This window comes from Epinephelus lanceolatus, chromosome 4, assembly GCF_041903045.1.
Source record: "Epinephelus lanceolatus isolate andai-2023 chromosome 4, ASM4190304v1, whole genome shotgun sequence".
In the NCBI taxonomy this organism is placed as follows: Eukaryota; Metazoa; Chordata; class Actinopteri; order Perciformes; family Serranidae; genus Epinephelus; species Epinephelus lanceolatus.
The window spans coordinates 1,779,021-1,795,604 of NC_135737.1; positions in this window are offsets into that span (position 1 = coordinate 1,779,021).

A 16,584-nucleotide genomic window follows, 5' to 3' on the forward strand; every position below is an offset into this window, starting at 1 on the left:
GTAAGCAAAGTTCATGCTATGCTCATGAGTAGATAATGGCTGAATTTTCATTTTTGGGTGCACTATCCCTTTAATATATGGCTGGTCATCTCACCTTAATGTTTTTTTGTTTGGTTTTTTTATTTTTCACTTTTTTTTTTTAAATTGGTCTCCTGATCTTAATTTCTGTTTGGTCTTATGATCTTTTGTTCAACACCCATGGTCTGCAAACCCATGCATTTTTTTTCAGCCTTCCTTTCTGGTTTGATCTCAACACGTTTCCCTACAGCACTTTCCTTTTCAGTGCTTATTTTGCATCTTTCATCATCTATTAGATAGTGGCTCCCTAGCTGTCGTCCCAGATTTATTCCTTCCATGTTTCTCATCAGTGTTAAACTGTTTCATTCAGGGCTTATTTCAGTCATAAACTTGACTATGCACATATCTTTCTCATAGTCTTTCTGGTTTTGCTTTATGCGCGTTTTACTAGCTATGCATTTTCCCCCTTTCATTTTCCTTTACTTATTTTATTAGAAGCCTGTGTCTTCCTGGTAAGGTAAAAATCATCTCATGTCAAATGGTCAGTTGTCCCTCTCCTTTCTAACTCTGCTTTCACATGTTAATACATATTATTTTTTACTGTAAAAATAAGTCTCTCCCTGATTGAATTTAATTCAGTTCAATTGATATTTCATCTTCTCAAACTCTGCTATGACCCTCAACAATTACCTGTGTCCTTGATAGTTGAGTGGTGAGGTGGTTGACTTATAATGCAAAGGTTAAGAGTTGAAATCCTGCTCTTGCCATCCTGCAGATGGTCTGACTCTTTGCATTTTCCAGGATAACTTTAAACACTTCTCACATAGCAGCACTATTTATGTGTTAATTAATAGACATGGGATGCATTCCAGATCTTGAATGAATTAACAATTCAATACAAATGCAGTCAAGCAAGACAAATTTTCACTGAATGCAACATCAAATGTTTTGCTTTCTGTCAGTTCAAAGAAACGAGCATTCAAATGCTTGAAATCTGCTTTGACCCTGATAAATACTGCTTGCTGCTTTAATTTTTCTTTTTTTCTAATCAGAAATGTTTTCACAAATTCCCATTTGATGGTACATTGAAGACACATGAAATTTTTTCCAGTGACTGGAGGTGCAAATGCAGCTAATATGATGCCAACTGTCCAGATAGGGATGCCATAATTAAGGCCCAAAAATGAAACAGCCACAAGAAACGTCAAGATCCCACGGGAAAATTTTCACCATTTTGAATTTTTTGAAAACACATTTTTGACATCTCCTCCATAGCTCCAATTTGTACCAAACTTTCTGTCATCATCATTGGACCAGTCTTATCAAAAATTACCAAAAGCTTGTTGATATCCCATTGCCTTTAGAAGATACTGACTGATGAATTTAGAGGGGCTGTGATTCAGCACATAAATAAATCTAATTCCATAACCACTGAGCCCATCATCACAAAACTTGAAGGAAATGGGTCATCCCATTATTTCGACACCCTATTATTCCGAAAATTACCCATTGTTCCGAAATCTCAATGCTTCGACATCCCATTGGTCCGACCATATTAAACCCATTGTTCCGAAGTCCCGTTGTTCTGAAATCTCAATGTTGCAATGCAAAAAGCAAGCAGCAAGGGAAAGCAGCAAGAGACCGTGTTGTCGTGTTGTTTACTATTGCCATGACGACAATGGTTGCCCTGTTTTGAGGAAGTAGAAACGATGTTGAAAGTTATAATTTTAACCCAAACCATGATCTTTTCCTAACCTTAACCAAGTAGTTCTTGTGCCTAAACCTAACCAAACCTTAACCATGAAACAGTTATTTTGTAACAATGAAAAATTAGATTTAGGAACACTTCGTAAAAATGGGTTTAATATGGTCGGAACAATGGGATGTCGAAACACTGAGATTTCGGAACAATGGGTCATTTTCGGAACAATGGGATGTTGGAATAATGGGATGTCGGAATTATGAGCGGACCCCAGGAAATGTCTAGAGGTACCAGGAGCATACCCTGAAAGTTTCAATTAAATCCAACACTAGGGGGAAAAAAATATGGACTTGGCAGATAATAAATCAGAAATTGTTTGTCCAGTTATAACAAGACAGGATATGTTTGTTAATAATGTTGAACCACGTGTAAAATTATTTTAAAATCAGTACCACATTTTCTGTGGATCATCAGTGGACCAAGGTTATCAAACGTTATCAAAAGTTTGTTGATATCTCATTGCATTTTGATGATATTGCTGAATGAACTTTTAAAGGGGCATCACTCAGCAAAAAAAGGAGCAGTCCTGATTTTGATTATTTTGCCAGTAGCCAGTTAAAACTGCACAAATTGGCCTTTCTCTTCCGTCTTGTCCGTCTTTTCTCTTTTTGTCTTTAGCAGTAGAAAATGTTTCCTACAACATATCTTTTCTCAAACTGCTGGACTATCATTAATTCACAAGATCCTTTCCCAACATGCATGTCAGTGGGGGCACTTGAACTGGAACACTCCAGAACAAAAATGTTACATCATTACCATAGGTCCAGTTACACCACTTCTGTGTAACCCCAGACAAAACAAATGCAATAGACAGCCATGACTGTTTGCTTACAACGCAATTTTTGCATAGTATATAAGTGTAATACAAGATAAATAATTTATTTAAAATGCTGGTAGGCAGTTGTTGCACTTAGTGCCCTTTCTTATTTATTTTTTCTACCGATTGTGTGCAAAGTGCTGTCCCTTAACAAAAAAACAACAAAAATAATAAAATTGAGTATTCAGACATAGATATTTACAAAGATTATGTTATGACCTATTTAAACCCAGGACATTAAATGAAAAAGTAATAAGCTAAATATATACAAAATCACCATTTACAGGGTAGGGAAGGGGGATAGTACTGCACCCCCCTTCTCAGAAATGTTTTGCTGCATTTTCCGTTTAATGGACAGGACAGATAAGCGTTGTACATATGGGCGCCTGCTCTACCCACTAAGCCACCGACGCCCCAGACTCCCATCATTTTTTCATTTTTATTCAAACTTTCTTTATTGATTTTTCACAGAGCCCAACAAGTCACAGGCAATTAGTCAACATCGATGACAAAAAATGGTTCTGTCATAAAACAATTCCTCCAATCCCTCTGCCCCATCCCATTTCCGTCCCACCCGCCCTGGGTTACCACACATTCAATCCATCCATTCATACCATCACAGACCCTGGACAAACGGACATGCACAAATAGCATACTAATTAAAAGGTAAACAGCTATAATACTGACAGGGAAGAAAATAACGAAATAATTAAATAATAATTAAAAATAAATAAATAAAAGATAAAATAAAACAAGTAAAATAATAATAATAAATAAATAAATAACAGAAAATTAAAAAAAAAAAAAAGTATGCTAGAAAGGGCTGCCATGTCCTGTAGAAGGTGTCTAACGAACCTTTCAAGGAGAACCTAATCTTTTCTACTGTAATGCAGTGCAATACTTCCTGAATCCATTTGTTATGAGTGGGTGGGCCAGAATGAGACCATTTTAGAAGAATGAGTCTTTGAGCAAGCAAGGTAGTGAATGCAATGATTTTCCTTGTGGATTTTGGGACATTGAGTGAGGTTGAGATTCCAAAGAAGGCAGTAAGAGGCTCAAGCACTATAGTTTGGCCTACTACTTTGCTAATTGTTTCAAAAATTGCAGTTCAAAATTGAGACAGTAGCAGGCGGGTCAAAAACATGTGGCCAAAGTCAGCAGGTGACTGTCTGCATCTATTGCAAGTGTCTGTCCTATCAGGATAGATTTTAGCCAGTTTGGCAATAGTAAAATAACCTCTGTGCAGGATTTTACACTGTAGGGGGTTGTGTCTCGCACAAATAGAAGCTGTGTGAACACTGTTAAGTATCTTCTCCCACTGTTCATCAGACAAAGGAATCTTGAGGTCCTGACCCCAGGCGGTCCTCAGAGAATTCAAACGGTTAGGAGACAGTCTGTGGATGTAGTTGCATATGATTCCTATAAGCCCTTTCTGATTGGAAAAGGAGGGTTAAAAATTGGTCTAACAGTGGTTCTGGTGGTCTATTGGGAAATTGGGGAAAACAAGATTTTACATAGTGTCTTATGTAAAAGAAACAGAATAGGTGAGTATTTGGTAAGTTGAATTTTGAAACCAGGTCAGTTAATGAAGAGAAAATGCCCTTGATAAAGAGGTCATCAATAGTCACCTGGCCTCTATCAGACCAGGTACGGAAAGCTGGGTCAGAGCATGAGGGGAGAAATCGGTGATTACGATAAATTGGTGATTGACATGATTGTGCGTGGAGGCCAAATGCTTTCCTGAACTGGTTCCAGATCATTAGTGTATTTGTTATGATCAGATTGAGACTAACCTGTTTAATTGACAGCGGCAGCTGAGAGCATACCACCGACCAAAGGCAGAAGTGTGAGAAGGAGATCTCAAGCAAAGCCCACCGCGGTCGTTCATCTACTGTTCCAAGAGAGGAGCTTGTTAACATTGCAGGCCCAGTAATAGTAGCGAAAGTTTGGGAGTGCTAGTCCACCTTGGGACTTAGGAAGTCGGAGGGCTGCTCAGCTGATTCATGCCCGCTTATTACCCCAAAGAAAGGAGCTTATCAGCTGGTCAAGTTTTGAAAAATAGGTCTTCCTTATGTAAATAGGTATATGTTGAAAAAGATAAAGATATTGTAGTAATAATGACATTTTTATCAGGTTGACCCACCCAATTAATGAGAGTGGGAGTGAGGACCATCTAGTAAGATCTGATTTACAATGGTCAAGCAGTGGGATAAAGTTTTTGGAGAATAGTTCGGTAACTGATTTTGTTACCTGGACCCCAAGATATTTGAAACCACCTGTGGCTTTTCTAAAAGGAAGGGAACCTTGAGGGAGACAGTCAGCAGCAGGGTTAATGGGGATGTAGTCACTCTTTCCCAGATTCAGCTTATAGCCAGAGCACTTTCCAAATTTCTCAAATATACTCAAAATGATAAGAAGACTGGAAGCAGGGTTCGAAATATATAACAGGAGGTCATCTGCGTAAAAGGAAAGTTTATGGAGATGGCCGTGGCGTATGACACCCTCAAACCTATTCTCGTTCTGCAGCCAAATGGCTAGGGGTTCGACAGCTAGGGCAAATAATAATGGGGAAAGGGGGCAGCCTTGACGGGTGCCCCGGTGCAAAGGAAACAAGTGTGACTTTATACCATTAGTATTTACCGAAGCTACAGGAGATGCATACAAGAGTTTTATCCATTCCAGAAAACCAGGGCTGAGGCCAAATTTATTGAGAACATAGAATAAGTATCTCCATTCTATGCGATCAAACGCTTATTCAGCATCCAAGGACAGAACGAGTTCGGGAGAGTTGGTAGGAGGGGAGTAAAGAATGTTGAATAACCTCCGAGTGTTTGAGGATGAGTGCCTCCCAGAAATGAAGCCAGTCTGATCTAGATTGATTAAAACTGGCATAACTCTCTGGAGGCAGCTGGCTAACACTTTGGCTAGAATTTTGAACTCTACATTCAGAAGAGAGATTGGCCTATAACTACTACACAGTAGCGGATCTTTATCCTTTTTTAGCAATACAGTGTTTAAAGCTTCTGATAGAGTGGGTGGCAGCCGACCTTTTTCCAGGGCCTCGTTAAAAACTCGGACTAGAATCGGGGCTAAAGTTGTAGAGTAGGTCTTAAAAAACTCTGTGGTGTGGCCTGGGTGATTTATTACTCTGCAAGGCTTTCATCGCTTCTTTAACTTCAGACACAGTGATTGGTGCACCCACATCTACTGCAGCTGCTAAATCAATTTGTGGGTACATAAGCAGGTCAAGAGGGTTCGGGCCTTCCCAATCAGTTGAGGAGGTTTCGGAGGAATACAATCTAGAATAGTAGTCAGCAAAGGCGTTGTTTATAACGGTGGGATCTGATGTAACTTCGTCCGAATCCAACCTAATCCTCGGTATGAGTCTAGATGCTGCCTCAGCCTGTGCTTTTTATGCCAGGAGTTTGCCTGCTTTGTCCCCCATCTCGAAAAAGCGTTGTTTTGTGAGTAACAGCTGCCTCTCTGTCCGACCGGAAGACAACAGATTATATTGTGATTGGAGTTGTACTCGTTTCTTGTACAGTGTATCAGAGGGATCAGCGGAGTATTGGGCGTCTAATCTCTGGATTTCGTCTGATATTTCTTTCAATTTGGAGCGCTCCGACTTCCTGAAACCAGAGATGAAAGATATAATTTGTCTGCGTAGGTAGGCTTTAAAAGATTCCCAGAGTAAGTCACTACTAATGTCTGGTGTGTCATTTATCTCAAAAAAGAGCTGAATTTGGGAGGCTACAAAGTCTTTGAATTGTGGTTCAGATAATAATTGAGAGTTAAATCTCCAGAGTTTGGTGGGTGGTCTGCGCTGAGAAAAATTTATATGTAAAGAAACAGGGGCATGATCAGAAATTACTATAGTGTGATAGTCACACGACAGTGTCTCATGTAATAGTCTATTGTCAAGCAGGAAGAAATCAATCCGTGTATATGACCGGTGAACATGAGAGAAGAAGGAGAAAGCTTTTCTGGAAGGATACATAGTCCTCCAGGTACGGTGGCCCTGAAGTGCAAATCATAACGGCAAATCAGAAAACACAACAGCAAATCAGAAAACACAACAACAAATCAAAAAACACAACAACAAAACAGAAAACACAACAACAAATTAAAGCTGCAAGTAGCGTTGGGCGGGACCTCGCTCTCGTGCCCGTTTCGGCCTCCAGCTTATGTCGCCATTGTGAATTATTTAGAAATATCAAACATATTGCCACAAACATCAGAAAATCCTCTCAGAGCTGAACGTTTTGATGTTCGAATGCTTTCTGTAGCTGTAGGTATATAGAAGTGATGTCACAATATGCAAATTAGATGAGCGAATTTACTTCCATCAGATTCCTCTTCCTTTATTTTGAGGATGAGATAACAAAAACAACACAAAACAAAAGAAATCTACTGTGTAAATATGTTCAAAATGTTGTTTTACTGAGATTTATTAAATCCAATATGGCCACCGCCTAGTGACGCCACAATATGCAAATTAGATGAGTTAATTTACTCCCATGACAAACTTTGGGTCATGATGAAAATTTTTGTCATTTACAGTATGCCTTTATCTCTAACCACTTTCAAGCCACAGCCTTTTGAAATGTTGAAATGAAAATGGAATATTTTCCTCAATAAACTCTAGCACCTAAAGGGTTAAAATGGAGATTGTGCCCCTGTCATGTCAGCATGTAAGATGTAGACACACACACACATCATGTTTCTGTGAGTTTGTGTGGCACAGCGGTTGCCATGGTAATAAAATAGGTGCTTCTGGCAGAAGAGCAGAGAGACAGACAAATCACAGAGAAAAATTGTGGCTGTATGAGCGAGTTGAAGAGAAAATTCAAGTATGAGTAGAGGGCTGTGTGTGCGTGTCTGTGTGTGCAGCCGTTGTCATGGCGATTCCTGACTTGCCTGCGCTTGAGGGGCACACAGAGAGCTCATGAGAGAACAGATCAGCAAAGGCTGTTTATAATGGGTTTGAACTCCTCGAACAAATTCTTCCCATACCCAAACCGTTGGTCCAATAATGGAAATAAAGTGATGGTGAGAGAGATAAACTTCTTGTGAACGCACGTGTCATGTCTTATATTTCTACAGTCAAAAATGTGGTCACAGGAGCGAGTTACAAATGTGTTGCACCTCAGCTGTTTCCAGAAATTTCTCCTCTCAGACTACATGGGAGTGAATGAGAAGAAAATTGGCGCTCCCTTCGCTTTGGAGCCGCTCAGCAAAAATGTGTACGTGTGACAGATTCCATGTCACCATTTCTGTGACCAGGACAAATTTTCCTACGTTTTTTGGTATAAATTGTGTATGTTCAGTGAAAATTGTGGCCGTATGAGGGAGTTGAAGAGAAAATTTCTTGATGAGTTTACAGCTGCTCTCCACTCTAGTGATGACATCACCCACTCTAGCTCACGCAATACACACCCATTATAAAGTCTGAGAAGGGCTGAAAACTTCATGTATTTTAAACTGACTTTGTAGAAAAACTAAAAGAGATATTGAAAATTTGAATTAGTTCCTGAAAGTCGATGGCAGCATCAACGTTTGAGAGTTGGAATGGAGTTTCTACGTCAGTGTATGAATTCGTGATATGTGGGTGAAGATGAGTGAGTTTGAAGAATTTTCTCATTGACTTCCATTATAACAAAGTTTCACAAAATGCTGAATATTTTGGAAAGTTTGAATGGGATTGAAAAGTTGAATCATATGTAAAAGGTCAGCAAAATGATGAATATTTTCCATTTTGAATGGAGTTTCTAGCTGAAAGTATGAATCGGTAGTCACAGTTTGAAAAAAGGTGAAATTTTTAGATTTTTGAGGATTCCGTAATGCATTCCCAATGGGAAAAGGATTTGGGAAAAATCGCTTCCAGCATTCACACCCACAATTTCTTCAGAAAGTGCTTCTCTAGTTGGGTGTGAATGCTGCCAGTTGAAGCCACGCTGCAATGCTGCCTTGAATACAATAAAGTTTGAATGATTTGAATGTCACACTGAATAGCTGCCCTTTATAAAATAAAGTTTGAATGATTTGAATATTTGAATGTTTTACTGAGATTTATGAAATCCAATATGGCCGCCCCCTAGTGACGCTACAATATGCAAATTAGATGAGTTAATTTACTCCCATCACAAACTTTGGGTCATGATGAATAGTTTTCTCATTTACAGTATGCCTTTATCTCACAACACTTTCAAGCGACAGCCTTTTGAAATGTTGAAATGAATATTTTCCTCAATAAACTCTGGCAGCTAAAGGTTAAAATGGAGATTGTGCCCCTGTCATGTCTGCATGTAAGATATAGACACGCACACACATCATGTTTCTGTTAAGGCGTTTCTCAATATGCATTCTTGTCTGTACTTGTGTTCTTGTGTCCATGTGAAACGTCATCAGCCGCAGCCCATGTACTGTCCCAATACACAGGTTGGCATTTCGCCAAGAACAGTCAAGAGCCCGGAAGTTTTCTTGACATGCCCCTTTTTACCGAGGATGCATCGGTTGGTAACTTGTACGTTCTTGTCAACACAAATATCCCGGCATGCATTTTGGCAGTCGAGAGAGCCCCGGGAAGCTTTAACAAGGAGGACAAAAGCTGTAAGTTTTTTACAAATTTCGTATGCTATTTTATCATAAAATTCACTTCTGATGAGTTTTTACGCGTAAAATGAACTGTGTAGACTTCAAATATAGGCAGTTTTACGAAAATTGACGGCGAATTTAATATTTGCTCTAACATTGTCGGAGTTGAGAAGCTCCATAAACTGGCTCGCCTCCAGGAAGCGCCTGCGGGGTTAGCTGGTTAGCTAGATGGCTTGCTCCGGTCTGCTCACCGACCCCTCTTGTTTTCCCACTGTCCCACAGTTAGGTGACAATGGCAGAGGAGACCCAGACCCACAACTGTAAGATATGTTTTATTAATATTCGTACCACTGTTATTGTGTCATGACATTAATTTCTGAAAAAAATGTAACATTAAGTAACGTTAGTTTAATAGGTTGTAGCCTGTCACGTTAGCCTAGCGTTATAGTTAACGATCTCTGTTATTCTGACATTATATTCTGTGTGATGTTAATGTTACCATTGTAACTTCAAGGGACATCAGAGCAAACAAGTGCCCTAATTGAGTGGCGAGCCGCCAATGAGGTCCTGTTTACAGGGAAGAGGAATTCCTCAAAAAGTGGATGGGAGTGAGTATGCTTTTTATGCATTTGTATGCCACAGGCGGTGGTCCATTGGTGTGTTTGTAACAGACTTGACAGCCTCTCAGAAGAATTTGATGCACCAAAAATAAAGAAAACAAATACAAAGTATAAAGCTAAAGCAAATATTATAAAAGTAAATTGTAACCTGGTGAATAGATAAGTAATTTCCCTCTGAGGATCAATAAAGTTATTCTTATTCTAGGCTGTAGTGTGGTATTAAACAGTGCAAAGTACTTGTGAAGTGCAAAGAAAAAGTACAGGTGACAGTTATGTAATTATCAACTTAAACAAAATGACTAATTTGTACTAACAATAATAATAACTTATGTGTACAACTGTCACTCAACTATTCCTTGCATGCATGTACTGTCGAAGTGCAATATTGCCTTCATACGAAATGTCTGCATTATCATACCATAACTACATCATATCAAATAGTTTCTGTCAGCTTGTGTTTGTCACTGAAATATCTCTGTTAACTTGTGTGTTTAATTTGTAATGATATCATGTAATATGATGTCTGACTAAGTTGTTCTCTTTGTGTGTGTGTGTGTGTGTGTGTGTGTGTGTGTGTGTGCTTTATCCAGAGTCTCTGTGAAAAATTGCGGCTTTGCTGTGACAGCCAAGCAGGCCATGAAAAAGTGGAACAACCTGAAGGAGAAATACAAGGTAACCCACCATTATATCTACTCTTCAGCAATGAAGCTATATACATATTTGTTAAATGTGGAATTCATCAGCTCAAAAAAGTCAAGCTGAAAACACATATCGGTATTACACAATATTTGTGGAATCGGTATTTCATTGTGGCAAGACATCTTAAAATAACGGTATTATAACTTGACATTTCAACACTTGATAGTGTTGCAACAAACATATTAGTCAACATTTGTGAAGCCATTCAAACTGGACACCTTTTGGGACTTCAAGCGTTCATTCATTGATGCTGTATTTCAGGAGCTTAGGGATCCTCCGACAGGGAAAGGGGTGGAGGCGGGTGGGGTGACAGCTGCCACCTGGCAGTGGTACGGTCAAATGGATGCTGCACTCCGGGGGCAGCACTCCATAAGCCCGCCCCTGGTAGTGGCATCTAATTTGACCACCACTACAGGTGGTGTTGTCACCTCCCCTTCCTCTGCCCCTCCCAAAGAACGAGCCAACCTGCCGCCAAGAAAGAGGGCCAGGGTCAACCAGGAGCTCCTGGAGTTCCTGAAGGAGCAGGCAGAGAGGGAAGAGGCAAGGGAGCAGCAGGCAGTGAAGAGGGAAGAGGCAAGGGAGAGATCAGCCACTGAAAGGGCTGAAAGATACTTGTCTCTCTTTGAGAAATTTGTAGATAAATTATAAAAAAATGTATAGTTGATTAAATTTAATTTAACAGCTCCTAATTATTGTTTGTTCCAAATTACTGTTTGTTGTATTTGTTTTTGAATAAATATTTGAAATATTGAGTTTCAGTCTGTATGGTAGATGAACAGTTATACATAAAGTGGTAACATGCAGGCATGTGTTATTTAGACTTCAGGGGAGACACCAGAGGTTATGATGATAGTCAGAACAATACCTTCTTCTCAAAATGACATCTGCTACATAGAACATTTTTCTGACTTTACTTGTAGACAGCCATCAAATTTGGCATGCTTCTTTCTAACTAAAATAGTTGATTAAGTGAGGCATTTTTTCCACTGTCATTGCCATTCTGTGAGGTGTGTAATTTAAAAAAAAACAGTTAATAACCATATATACAATCATTTTAATTATTCATTAGCAAAACAACATTGATAACAAGTAACAATTTAACTATATACACAATCATTTTTAATTAATCAGCTAAACAATATAACAATTTAACATCACAGGTACACACACAATAACTTTAATTTCTGTGTTAGTTATAGTCGTGCTCCCTTAGAAAAGCAGGTTGCTCTGCAGGGGCAGACACCTGCGCAGCAAGCCTGGCCCGGAGGTTGTTTCCAGAGAGCTCCAGTTCAGCAGCACCAGGAACGTTATCTTCCTCCTCCTTCTCCTCTTCTTCTTCCTGGATGTCCCCTGTCAGCAGGCAGAGAATGTGGAGGATGCAGCATGCGGCGATGACCTTTGGTGCAAATAGAGGCTGGATTTCCAAAGCCCGGAGGAAGATGGCCCTCCAGTGGGTTTTAAGCATCCCGAAGGTGCGCTCAATAATGTTGCGGGCCTTGGCATGGTGCCTGTTAAAGCATGCTTCAACTTGGCCTGTTGATTAAAACACAGTTAACATAAAATACATGTAGTGTTTCAAATGGATAGATAGAAATTTCAGTGATCCCGAGGGAAACCCAGGAATGCAAATGCAAAGCAACAACTGTAATAAACTATTCTGTGTATTCTTACCTGCTACAGGCTGGCGGTATGGGGTCATGAGGGTCACTGGATGCTGCAGGCAAAGGTACCCCCCATCTCCAAGCAGGTAGAAGCCAGCTGGTGGGTACAGGGACTCCTTGTACACTGGACATCTTCGGAGGATAAGGGCATCATGGACTGACCCCGTGTTTCCAACGTAGGTGTCCAGAAATTTCCCGCCACTGTCACACACTCCCTGGAGCACCACTGAAGGGAAGAGCTTGCGGTTAATGTAGCATTTCTTCTGTGGTTCTGCAGGTGGGAGGATGCGGACGTGGCACCCATCTATGGCACCAGCCACACACCGAAATGCCTCGTGCCCAGCCACACGTGCAAAGCCTGCCCCCACCTCCTCCATCTCTTCAGGCTTGGGGAAATGCATGGACCGTGGAACGCATCTGAACAAGGGGGGGCCATAATTTCAAGTCACGTGGAGGGGGTGGGGGGACATATGCACTGAAACAGACAATATTACTGATATGTATTAAATAACGTTGTGGAGCACTTTTTTTATTCCGACGCCACACAGTCACATCTACAGTACACGCATGAACACGAACACATGCTTGCTCAGATTAACCCCTCTGATCCCACTCTAACATTCACACACAACAGGCCAAGCCTATTTACACATAAACGCACAGATGAAACTGTAGCAAACAACAAAGTACATCTAGTCCACAACCACAACCAAAACTCATCTTGCTGCCTTGAATCTAAATCAACACCATATTCATTATCATCACAAGTCAGCACTCATATCAGACTGATGTGCAGAGTCGCACACACACACACACACACACACACACACCCCCAACAACAAAACAAGCGCAGCTGCGCAGTTACTGAAAAGTAACCAGAACGCTGAATTTCTGACCATTACCGCCCGCTCCCGCAATGTGTATGTCCACTCCCGCCCGCTCCCGCAAAACTCTGAGAATTTATGCCCGCACAATAATAAAGATGCACTGATTTTGTGTCTTTTCCTGTACCACAGGAGAAAACACGTCATTTTATAGGCTATTAACAAAGAGATTCATTGGGTTGTTTGTTTCGTTCCCCTGGTCTGCATGTCTTTTGACACACTGGTCAGGAATAGCGCTCCTATTTCGTTGTTTTCATTTAGTTTTTAATAAAATAAAGGCTGTTTCATATTCTATTCTCCTCCTCTGTATTTTATTTAATTTTCTACCTTTATATAATCACGCAGTGATTGAGGTTAAGGCAAGCCCGATGCCAGGATGAAGTTACTGAGGGGGCGGTTAAAAATTATGAGGGGGCAAATCTTTATTATGCAACATAGGTTCACACAGTGAGTTATAAAGAGCGCGCAGACGTGCGAAATAGTCGCACGTAATGACAGCTCGTCGCCGGTGAAACACAATAAACTGCACGTCTTCTTTCATGTTTGTCTCATGACAGATGGAGCTAACTGACAGACAGACAGACCTCCGAGGAGAATGATCCTGTATTAAAAAAGAAAGATATATTTTTAATGTTAACAATCATGAATTGACATTTTAATTATATTTATTAATTTATTTATTTAGCTATTTCATAGTTTTTATCTGTTTACTGTGATCATGCCTATTTTACTTAGATGTATTTAAAATTATGTAATGTAAAATTAATTAAATATTGTTCTTTTGTCAGGTTCTCATTACGCATTATCATTTATTATTTATCTTGTATACAAATGAACTTCACTGCCAATGTGATATAAGGTAAGTGTGTCGCATATATTATTTAATTTCCTCAAATAAATTATAAAACTTAATATGGTGTTAATTCCATGCCCCTCCACGATTTCACCACAAGGTGGTGCTGGGGCACCATCAACAGTACCAAAATGTCAAATGTCAGATGTCAAATTTGACTGAGTGTTTGGAAATACATGAATGAAAGGGGTGGGTCTATAGCGTCACTATTACACAGTTTGGGAAGGATCCTGGATCCTCCTGATCCATTAATAATAATGGAAAACAAAGTGCTGCTTTAGGGAAACTATGTGAGATAAATGTTAGCCTACTTACAAAGCCAGAGACAAACGCTAGGATAGCGCGACGCCTTTCCCGACTCCTCTTCCTCATCCCGGCTCTTCTCAGCTGAAGACTCTTCCTCAGCCTGGTTCTTCTCAGCTGTAGACTCCTTCTCAGCTCAGCAGCCTCCTCTTCTGCCTCCCGGTAAAGAGTACCGAAGGCGATGACAGCTGCGATCGTTCGCCGGTGTGTGTGTGTATATATGTGTACATATAAATATATATATGTATATATATATATATATATATATATATATATATATATTGCTGTCTATACATATAATAAATATGCTGTGTGTGTGTGTTTGTGTGTATAGCGCAATACCAATTGTTTGGATGATAAAGCTGAGATACTGGATAAAAAAGCACAGCTGTAGCAGGCTGTCTCGAGTATTGCGCAATACCTACAAGAACGCATCGTCTCAAACTGACAACAGAGCGTCATGTGTGCTCGTGACCTTGTGAGTTCATTCTTCCAAGCACAACTTGCAAGAACATTCTCCCCAAGAACACAAGTCTATTCTTTGCATTCTTGGTATTGAGAAAGGCCTTTAGTTTGTGTGGCACAGCAGTTACCATGGTAATAAACTAGGTGCACCTGGCAGAAGAGCAGAGAGAGACAGACAGAACACAGAGAAGAGAGCTCTTTTAGAGGAGATTTAACTCCTCAAACAAATTCTTCCCATACCCAAACCGTTGGTCCAATAATGAAAATAAAGTGATGGTGAGAGAGAGAAACTTTTCGTGAACGCACGTGTCATGTTTTATATTTCTAGAGTCAAAAATGTGGTCACAGGAGGAAGTTTAAAATGTGTTGCACCTCAGCTGTTTCCAGAAATTTCTCCTCTCAGATTACATGGGAGTGAATGAGAAAAAAAATCGGCGCTCCCTTCACTTTGGAGCCACTCAGCAAAAATGTCTACGTGTGAGAGATTCCATGTCAACACGTCTGTGACCAGGACAAATTTTCCTACATTTTGTGGTATAAATTGTGTATGTACAGTGAAAATTGTGGCTGTATGAGCGAGTTGAAGAGAAAATTCAAGTATGAGTAGAGGGCTGTGTGTGCGTGTCTGTGTGTGCAGCCGTTGTCATGGAGATTAATGACTTGCCTGCACCTGAGGGGCACACAGAGAGCTCATGAGGGAGCAGATCAGCAAAGGCTGTTTATAATGGGTTTGAACTCCTCAAACAAATTCTTCCCATACCCAAACCGTTGGTCCAATAATGGAAATAAAGTGATGGTGAGAGAGAGCCACTTCTTGTGAACGCACGTGTCATGTCTTATATTTCTAGAGTCAAAAATGTGGTCACAGGAGCGAGTTACAAATGTGTTGCACCTCAGCTGTTTCCAGAAATTTCTCCTCTCAGATTACATGGGAGTGAATGAGAAAAAAATCGGCGCTCCCTTTACTTTGGAGCCGCTCAGCAAAAATGTGTACGTGTGACAGATTCCATGTCACCATTTCTGTGACCAGGACAAATTTTCCTACGTTTTTTGGTATAAATTGTGTATGTTCAGTGAAAATTGTGGCTGTATGAGCAAGTTGAAGAGAAAATTTCTTGATGAGTTTACAGCTGCTCTCCACTCTAGTGATGACATCACCCACTCTAGCTCACGCAATACACACCCATTATAAAGTCTGAGAAGGGCTGAAAACTTCATGTATTTTAAACTGACTTTGTAGAAAAACTAAAAGAGATATTGAAAATTTGAATTAGTTCCTGAAAGTCGATGGCAGCATCAACGTTTGAGAGTTGGAATGGAGTTTCTACGTCAATGTATGAATTCGTGATGTGTGGGTGAAGATGAGTGAGTTTGAAGGATTTTCTCATTGACTTCCATTATAACAAAGTTTCACAAAATGCTGAATATTTTGGAAAGTTTGAATGGGATTGAAAAGTTGAATCATATGTAAAAAGTCAGCAAAATGATGAATATTTTCCATTTTGAATGGAGTTTCTAGCTGAAAGTATGAATCGGTAGTCACAGTTTGAAAAAAGGTGAAATTTTTAGATTTTTGAGGATTCCGTAATGCATTCCCAATGGGAAAAGGATTTGGGAAAAATCGGAAATATCTCGGAAAGTATGAATTTACTAGTATGAGTTTACTCAGCTGGTCTCCTCCCCATGGTCTAAGTGGCAAATTATCAAACCATTCTAAATATATTCACGTGACCTCAAAAGTCACATAACTATAGCAACATGTGCACATGCAGGCTTTTTTATTCAAACATGACATAATAGCTTCATTTGCATGAAGTGGTATTATGTGGTAGTGAGGGTCCGTGTACCTTTTGATAGTTTGATATTTTGTCTTCAAAATAAAACGGATTTACGGAAATATGGCCGTTT